Here is a 9,549-nt window from a genome sequence, read left to right as displayed (position 1 = left end):
AGTTCAATATAATACCAATAGTAACTACAGCTGCAACTCTTCTACAACAGTAACTTCTAACTAGGATTGGAAGCTCTGTGAAATAAAACTGTGTTCAGTTATTGAAATGCCACGAAAGAGGGAGCTTGAAGTACATTTGGGAGGAGTTCCAATATGGAGGCAATCTCAGAGAAGAATTTGTCCCCTTAATTTCAGATAGAGGAATGAGTCTTCACAAACCTTCCCCAAATATTCTCAGTGGCAGGCAGACTCAATTATGCCAAGGTGGTGCCTGGTGCAATCTGGTATAAAGCTTTGTAAATCCTTGTTAACTCTCTGAATTGGGCCCCAAAGCATAGTGGGTTCAGAAACAAGTGCAGTGATTTCTGGAGAAGTATTAAACTGCAGTGGTGGGATTGACCTTCAATAATCTCACTACCAGTAATCTAGGTATCTTAAATTTGCATCTCAAATGTGGGCATTTGCAAAGGGACACTTAATAGACAAGTCGGAATATATTTATAAAGGTTCCTTGCTATATACTGTATTTTCCGGCGTATAAGACGACTTTCTAAATCCTGAAAATCTTCTCAAAAGTCGGGGGTCGTCTTATACGCCCAGTCGTCTTATACGCCGGAAAATACGGGTATTCTATTTTATTCCTTTACACATGTGGTTTAACCGGGTCTGATAAGGACGAAAGTTGAGTGAGGTTTTCCCCCTCGCCCCTCTCTCCGCCTCCCTTTGTGCAGTGGCATCTCTGGCTGCTGCCTTCCCAGTCGCTGAGAAAGGGGGAAAAAAGAGCCGTGAGCGAGTTCCCCTTTCTGCCTCGTTGCTGAAAGCTTTTTTTTTTTTTAAACGACCGCTCGTTCAGAACTCCTCGGGGCTTGTTTGCACGAGCTTGTGGCAGCTCAATAAATAAAGGGGTGGGGGAGCCAAACCGTCCAAGGCGTTTGCACCCTGAACGTGTGGACGCTGCTTTCATGAGTTGCCATCACCACCTCTTCTCTTCCCGCCCTGCTCGGGCAACGCGCTGCTGCTGCTGCTGCTGCTGCTGCTGGCTGAGCTGAGCTGCGGCGCCGGAGCCTCCCCCGCGCCGCCTGGCCTGCCTCCCTCGCCATCGGAGGGCATCTGTGTGTGTCTCCAGATCTTACTGGACTACCATCCCCAGCAGCCCTAAAAAGCACTGTGAAAGAGTGGGGAATGCTGGGAGTTGCAGTTCATCACCATCTGGAAAAACATGACTCTCCAAAGATCAATCCTTCCTTCCTTCCTTCCTTCCCCTTCAATCTCCTTCCTTCTCCATCTCCTTCCTTCCCCTTCAATCTTCCTTCCTTCCTTTCCCCTTCAATCTTCCTTCCTTCCTTCCTTCCATCTCCATCTCCATCCCTTCCCCTTCAATCTCTCCTTCCTTCCTTCCTTCCTTCCTTCTCCATCCTTTCCACATCAATCTCTTTCTCCTTCCTTCCTTCCTTTCCCCTTCAATCTCCTTCCTTCTCCATCTCCTTCCTTTCCCCTTCAATCTTCTTTCCTTCCTTCCTTCCCCTTCCCTCCCTCCCAACATTTTTGAGCAAGGAAGAGTAAGCTTCTCCAGCAAGCATTGCTATATTATTTTTGTGATTAATCACTATGCTTTAATTATGTTCAATTCGTAACAATGAAAATACACCCTGCATATCAGATATTTACATTACTATTCATAACAGTAGCAAAATTACAGTTATGAAGTAGCAACGAAAATAATTTTATGGTTGGGGGTCACCACAACATGAGGAACTGTATTAAAGGGTCACGGCATTAGGAAGGTTGAGAACCACTGTTTTAACTGGAAAAGTTGGGGGTCGTCTTATACGCCCAGTCGTCTTATACACCGGAAAATACGGTATTTGGCCATAAGATGACTGCATGAAATAAATTGCTTGCATATAAAGTTTCCTAACAATTAAATTCTGTGAGCTGGTGTTGATTATGGAAAAGGGACCTAACTTTAGTCAGGCATTATTTGGGCCTCGCAGGCCCTTATTTTTCTAGTTTTCTGGAAGATCTTCAAGGGGTGGCTCTTCCACCAAGTGTCAGATTAAACTGAGGCTGGTGTCAGACACAGTCAGTCTAGATGTTGCTGTACTGGGGGATATTTGTTTGGGGGTGGGAAGTTTTTGATTCTGGTTATATTTCCCCTCAATGATTTTAGTGCTGTTTTTATGAACCACTCAAGATTATGGTACCTAAGATGAGTCCCATGTAAGCCAAAATGATGGATGAATGGACAGACGGATGGACGGACAGATAGATAGCTTATCTTGCAAGGAATGCTCTACATATTGCTTAGGGAAAAAGTGGAATATACTGTACTTCATTGATAGTTATTATGGGTAGGAGAACTAAATGCACAGCCGCATTCCTGTTTCAACATGGTAAGACTTATGTATGAATATTACATAAAACAGGACACATACATGCATATTTAAAAATGTAATTCTAGGTTTAACAGAATTAATCCAAAAATTGGCTCTCTAAATAAAAGTTACATAATGCATTGTCTCCTTCTCTAGAACTATGCTGTCTTTTTAAATTCTGTATGGGAAACTAAGGATATGAATTACTGCTGATAAAGTCAATTCAAGTTCAGTGGAATGCAGCTGGCAAATGTTTGTATGTTAACCAAATGATACAATGAAATTGTTAAGCTGCAAATATCATTTTGTGATAATTCTAAACAAAATGTGATACCACTTTGTTGGTAGAAAGGTCCCTTTTTTATTTAAGAATTTTTTCCCTCAGTGTCTGAATACTCTCATTACTTTTAATTATTAAAAGTACTGTATGCAATGTTAAAATTGCAATTATTTTTTCCCCCATATATACTAAAGTGGTTGTTTTCACAGTGATATCAGAGAGAACTATATTGGCTACCATGACATTGCCTTGCCTGAGCATTTTTTTTATAAAACATATTTAGCAACTGACTAAAATCTGAGCAGAAAGCTCATCTTGAAAGACTCCTTAATTAAAAATTAAACGATGAATTAAAACTTAAATTATGCAAAACTAATGAGCTACATTATGAAAACCAACAATTAGTGCACTACAATATATACAAGAAAAGTGTTAACATTCTTCTCTTTTCAAAGGATTTTTTTTTAATTTGGATTTTAATGTGCATTGCATGCTGTGTTGAAATCTTTCATCCTGAAGTACTGCATATTTCTGAATTACAATATAAATCAGTAGTTTTGTGATCTGTAATATTTACTAAATGTATCAGATTTAAAGTATAGATAATACAAATGAATCCTTAAAAAAGGTGGTTGGGGAATAAAGACCCAATTGGTTTTCAATTAAGGAAACATCACATTTGTGTGTGTGGTTCAGATCAGGTCATCATGTCACCTAGCACAAATCAATAGTGTAAGAATGGGCTCATTGACAAACGTTGTAATTTAACTTACTATTCTAATTTCCTCAAATAGAGATTTCTCTACTTGCTGATACAGAAGCCCACTAATTGCAGATACAGAGATTCTGAGTAATGAATTTATATATGCATGAGTTTTCTAGGGATCATCAAAAGGGCACTATTAAATTGTACATTCATCTTGAAGCTCCTCTGGAAATATACTGTACTAAATATTGAACTCCTTGATGTCGCATTTCAAATCTGATTAGCTTAAGCGGACATTAGGAGAAGTGTGCATCCTGTTTGCTGTTGTTGTTTTACTGAAGCCCAAAGCCTGAAGTTCTCAGGCAAGAGACAAGTCAACTGCCTTTGCAACTGATGGATTATAGGAATATATAGCTTAAATTAAATAATAACAGTAGCACTCTATAAAGATATCCAGAAACTAGAAGAACTCATCCTGACAAATCCTCCAATAAACTCTGTTCCCAGCTTACCTGCTACAAAATGTCCTCAGAAATATAGATATTTGTAAGGAAAGACCTTAACCTCTATTGCAGGGGTCTTCAAACTTGGCCCTTTTATGACTTGTGGACTTCAACTCCCTCAATTCCTCAGCCAGCATGCCTGGCTGAGGAATTCTGGGAGTTGAAGTCCACAAGTCATAAAAGGGCCAAGTTTGAAGACCCCTGCTCTATTGGCTTCCATGTGAATAAGAACATTGCCCTGTTGAGGTCTACTCTAAAGTAACAAATTCACATATAATTATATATGTGAAATATTCTCCATGCAGATCCCTCTGTTGTATGCATAGTTGTCTTGAACAGTATCAAACTATGCAGATGTTCAGGAATAAAACTCTGCTATTGTACTGATGAAACAGACCATAGCATAAGAATAGTAGTTCAATGGGACTGGTTATAACGCAAAATTGTTTCAGGAATTTCATGGCTGGAACAAAACTCAAGTTTTCTGGAAACAAAACTTCTGGAATCTGTTCCTGCTGGTTTGGATGATTTGAGGTGGTTATGGGATTTTTGAGTAAAGTAATAAGAATTTTGTAGAGAACATGGAATGTTACAGGAGCCATTATGGAGCCATCTACTGTAGAGACCTAGAGTGGAAGACCAGGAAGTACTGCTCAGTGCTTACTCTTCAGTTGTTGCTAGAATTGGAGAATATATCTGGCTACCTGCTTCTGAAGCGACCTCCAACTGCCTGTCCCATTTTAGCTGAAGTGTTTTTGTTGCTCTTTTTTGTGTGTTAGTTTTGTTTTGAAGAAAAATAGAGATGGATCTACTCTCTACTTGCAAAACTCAATTTTTCCTATTAGACGTAGTGTAGGTTATGGTAGTATTAACTGCTGCTTGCTAGATAACAGACACATTGGCAATTTCCTCTTTTTAAAAAAAGATTCTCCCCTTACCCAATTATTTCCTTATTTTAGATCTAGTAGATCTCCCCCCCTCCACCCCTACAAACTACATTCAAACAAGCCATGCATGAAATAAATAGATTGGTTAAAAAGAAGGGGCTGGTCAAAACAATTGTGATACACCCATGAATAAATCAGCAAGCAAACAAAGACAATTTTGGCTTGTTTGCTTGCTGAGGTTTTGATATATGTTTCTACCAAACTTTTTTTGTGCTCTTTTGTTTGTAGAGGCTTCAGAATGCATTTTAAAATGCAAAGGCTAAATGGGTACACTCTGCTTATGATCTTATGATCTCTTGATCCAATCCATGGTGCATTTTTAGCACAAAGTTGTGTTTGAACTTATTGATTTGAACCTTTGCACAATTATTTGGCTCCTTTGTAGTTATATGTGGAAAAAGAAAAAACTTGTTTTGCTAAATGAAGATATGTGTGCAATATTTACTCTCATTTTTGTTCCATGTTGCTGTTTCATGATATAAATACACAAAAAGCCCAGTGTGTGTGTTGTGTTTCCCTGGTTGGCTTCTGTACTAAGCAGCAGTATTTATTCTCTTCTGCTGATGCTCTCGTTTCGCTAGCCAGGACTTCCAGCCTTTTTTTGGGCACCACTAGTGCTGTGCTGTCAAAACAGATGAACAAACGCCCCATTCTCTAAAACGTGTTACATTTGCTGGTTGAACTTGCAATATAGGTACTATAGTGGATACAATTTAAATTATTGACTGGCTGTTATTTTTGTCAGTCTGTATCCACAGACTGTTGGGAGTTCATTTTCTGCCACACTTTCCTATCTTGGAGGGGTCAGAACATGGGAGAGATTAGTGTGTGGATTCTAAAAAAAAATATATACAAAATTTAATATCCATGGGACAAAATCATGGATGCTTCTTCAGTCAGAGATTCAAAACTGGAACCTTCCAATGCTCTGTCTCTGTAGGATCCTGGGTCTTCGAATTGATGTAAGAATGAGATCATCAGCAACGCCACAACCAGCCAACAGTAGATGATGAGAACTGAGAAAACTATATCTGAGATAGTTTGGCCGCATTTGCAGAACCATACAAGCTACCACAGAGAACATGACTCCATAAATGCACAGTTAAATGCAGGGCACCAAAAAACACCTAGGCGAGGAAGACTGATCTAGCCTGAATTGGATTTAAATCATTGCCAAAATCATAGCATTGGACAAAGTAGATAGGCAAGTTGTTGTATTACATTCCTATAGCACCCAGAGCAGAATATTTGTTGTGAAACCCTACTCAGCCAATTGTGCCCTATGGAAATCAAGGCCAGGTTCAAACTCTGCTCACATTCCCTTCAATTGGTATCTTACTGTAGCAAAAGAAAAACATCCAAGTGTCACCACAAAAGGATTTTATCTAATAAGAATTTTTAAAAACAATTTGTCTGACTGATTTTTTCTGCAAATTGACTGCAAGGTGTCACCAGTACCTTATTGCAGTAGAAGGGCCAATCTCACGCCTTGGGTTTCTGACCTTGTTAGCTCTTATCCTTGGACATATTCAATTTCACCTGAAAATCACCTATTCATTTCTGGAATTTGAATAAAAATGGTAATATTTTTGATTACCATTTACTTTGATGACACTTTTGAGTTTAGTCCAACATATGTTCTTTGAATTCTCATTTTTGGAACTATATTAAATATTAGAAAACAAAATTTCCACAGGATTTTCTCATCATACTGTTCACTCTACATTCTTAAACCTGGAGCAGATTTGGGAGATAGGAATATTTTTTGGTAGATATCATTCTATCAGTATATAGTTACCTAATCACATACAGATATATAACATTTGATTTTAATTATTTGCAGCTATTTAAGTTAATACTTGATACATTTTAGAGACAATGACAATAAATATAAGAAAGAATTACAACTGCACCTTCTTTTAGCTATGATACTAGTGTAGACTGTTGTGCTCCTTAATATCCATAGTGCCACTTAATAACTATAATACCACCTAGACAACTAGCATTCTTCTCCTTAGATAGAAAAAGCATTGATGGTGGCAGAGATATTTTCTCACATTGTCTACACTAGGAGAAATCATGTATTGCTTATGACTGGTTTGATTAAATTAATTTCATAACACATTATGAACCAAAACATGACAAATGTATCACAGAAATGATGATGCTTACTGTTACCAGCCAAATTCATAAAAACATGTTTTATTTCTTTTCTGAAGCCATATTACACTATATGCTATGTAGTATGCAAAATAAAGATATGGAAAACAAGAACTGGTTGTCTCTTAATTACATAATCTTGTAAAGTAACTGAAAGATAGAACACAAAAGACGTGTTAGAGACAACTGATGTTCCATGTAGCTGAATTGTACTATGCAGTATTCATGGGGTAAACTAGTCTGTCCCAGAGAAAATGTATTGTTTATGAAAGATCTGTGTTAGCCAAGAATATAATGAAACATTTCAAAGCCTTCAACCATCTCTCCAGGAGGTGGTAGTTATGGAGGCATAATAGATATCAGCATCTTTAGCTGTCAGTAACTTTTCTCTTGTCTGTCATGGCTGTTTACTTCTGATCATACTACCTGATACTTCAGCTATAGGAAGCTCCACCAGCAAAGTATAAGGAAGACATTGGGTTCATGATTTCTTGTTATACCACAACAGGCAGCTGGCAACTCATTAACACTGTGTGGGGGTGTGAAAAATAACTGTGTTGAAAATAGTGCCGACAGGTACCCTATATAATGGAAATTCAGAGAATGGATTGACATCACATGAATGCTTGATAAGAGAGTCTTGATATACAGTACTCAAGAAATGACTGATACTCCAAAAAGAAATTAATAGGAACGCCATGTGTTGTGTGGGTTAATTTGCAATGTCGAAAAAATGGTTGTGCCAGTTATAAAGTTTAATGTATCTAATTCTCCATCCTAAAGCAAAATTTCTCATCTTTATAGAAATAGAGGTCAAATAGCAGTCCCAGTTGAAAACAAAAGACAGGGAGATTCATTTGCTGTTGGAGATTGTGGCACCCAGATTCAAAACTGTAGGCACGTATATCCAGATACGCAGAAAGTCACAGTTCAAAACTGGATCAAAAGGGGGAGGATCAGAAATCTGGACCATTCAGAATTTCTTCTTTCATTCATAAACTAGTGCTGGACATGATGGATTTATTTGTTCTAGGAAATTGTTCTAAGAAAATTTGCTTCTGAAAAAAACAAAGCAAAGCCAAACCAAAATAATCAGAAAGGAGGAATCTGTGCCAGTATATAAAGTGGAAGTTATACAGTATATAAAGTGGAAGTTTTCTAATATCTCTACGTTATGAGAACATAATATTTATTGGTTTTGTGTTCTGATGTTTTATATTGTTTTAATACGTTCTTTTATCTTTGGGATAGTTTTATTTTTATTTTGGTTCTACTAGAAGCCTGTGGTATATATACACCTGATATTGTTTATTTATTAAATATTAATATTTATTTATTAAAATGTTTCAGCTGTCCAATAAAAATTCTCTGGGGACCTTGCAATAAAATAGAATTCTTTATTGGCCAAGTGTGATTGGACACACAAGAAATAAATAAATACATAAAAGTTCTAGCCTGCAAGAATGTTCCTTATTACTGTTAAGCCAATGTTTCTCAATGTTGGCAACTTCTAAGATATGTGGACTTCAGCTCCCAGAGTTCCCCTACTAGTGTACTGGCTGGGGATTTTGGCAATTGAAGTCTACACATCTTAACGTTGCCAAAACTGAGAAACATTACTCTAAGCCTACCTTGGTCTTTTTTTCTTTTTCTTTTTTTGGAATGAGTGAATATTTTTCCCAACTAAGTACATTATAAAATTTTCTGACAAAGTTTATGGGATCTATCATGGGCCAAGCAGGGATGCTGGAAATAAAGATATTTGAGGTGTTTGTTTGCAATATGCCAGCTTTCCATATGATTTTTTTTAAAAAGTAGAATACATAAATAAAATTAAACTACATAGAACACAAAACCTGACAGACAACAGGAGGCCATATTTCCTTAATATCCAAAGACCTCACATTATCTATCCCAATCCTGTGGTATAAAAATCTCAATGTATACTTTTTGTTGTCCACATTTCTAAAGATGTTTTTGTATTCATAGTTTCTGGTGTATTTTTTCTTGTTTTGCTCTTAGGTGTGTGGGATTCTGCTTCTATTGTTAATATGGTTACCATTTCATAGGCTGGTTCCTCTTGCCCAAATCCCTTTATTCTTTTGTATAGTGTAGTACAGTCTCCCTTTAATTTTCTTTTTTTCCAAAGATTTCACCTCTGACATAGTTTCTTTAACCTTTTGGACTTCCTAAGTTCCTAGAGTCCTCTATCATTCTGGCTATTCTCTGATGTCCTTTCTCAAATTTCTATAATGTTCTTTTTTGTGGTAAGGTACGTAGGCCTGTATTTCAAATATTTGGCCTCAGCAGTCCTGTATATACTGCTAAAATAATCTCCTCTGACTTAAATGCGACAAGCAGGTCAGCCCTTTAAAGGCTTTAGGGCAATTGTGTTGACCCTGGGTTGTATTAGCCTTTTAGACTGCTGACACTGAAAACAGCCTGAAATGACAGTCAGCTTCCTTAAGGGCACTGATAATAAAAATTCTATTTTCTGTTTTTTTTCTAATGGGGTAAAATATTTTGGCTTATTAATGATGTTATCAGTAGGGGTGAGGGATCTAGGCTTTAAATAATA

The sequence above is a fragment of the Protobothrops mucrosquamatus genome, unplaced genomic scaffold, assembly GCF_001527695.2.
Source record: "Protobothrops mucrosquamatus isolate PMUCROS unplaced genomic scaffold, P.Mucros_1.0 scaffold1166, whole genome shotgun sequence".
Lineage (NCBI taxonomy): Eukaryota > Metazoa > Chordata > Lepidosauria > Squamata > Viperidae > Protobothrops > Protobothrops mucrosquamatus.
Note: the sequence above shows the minus strand (reverse complement) of the source record.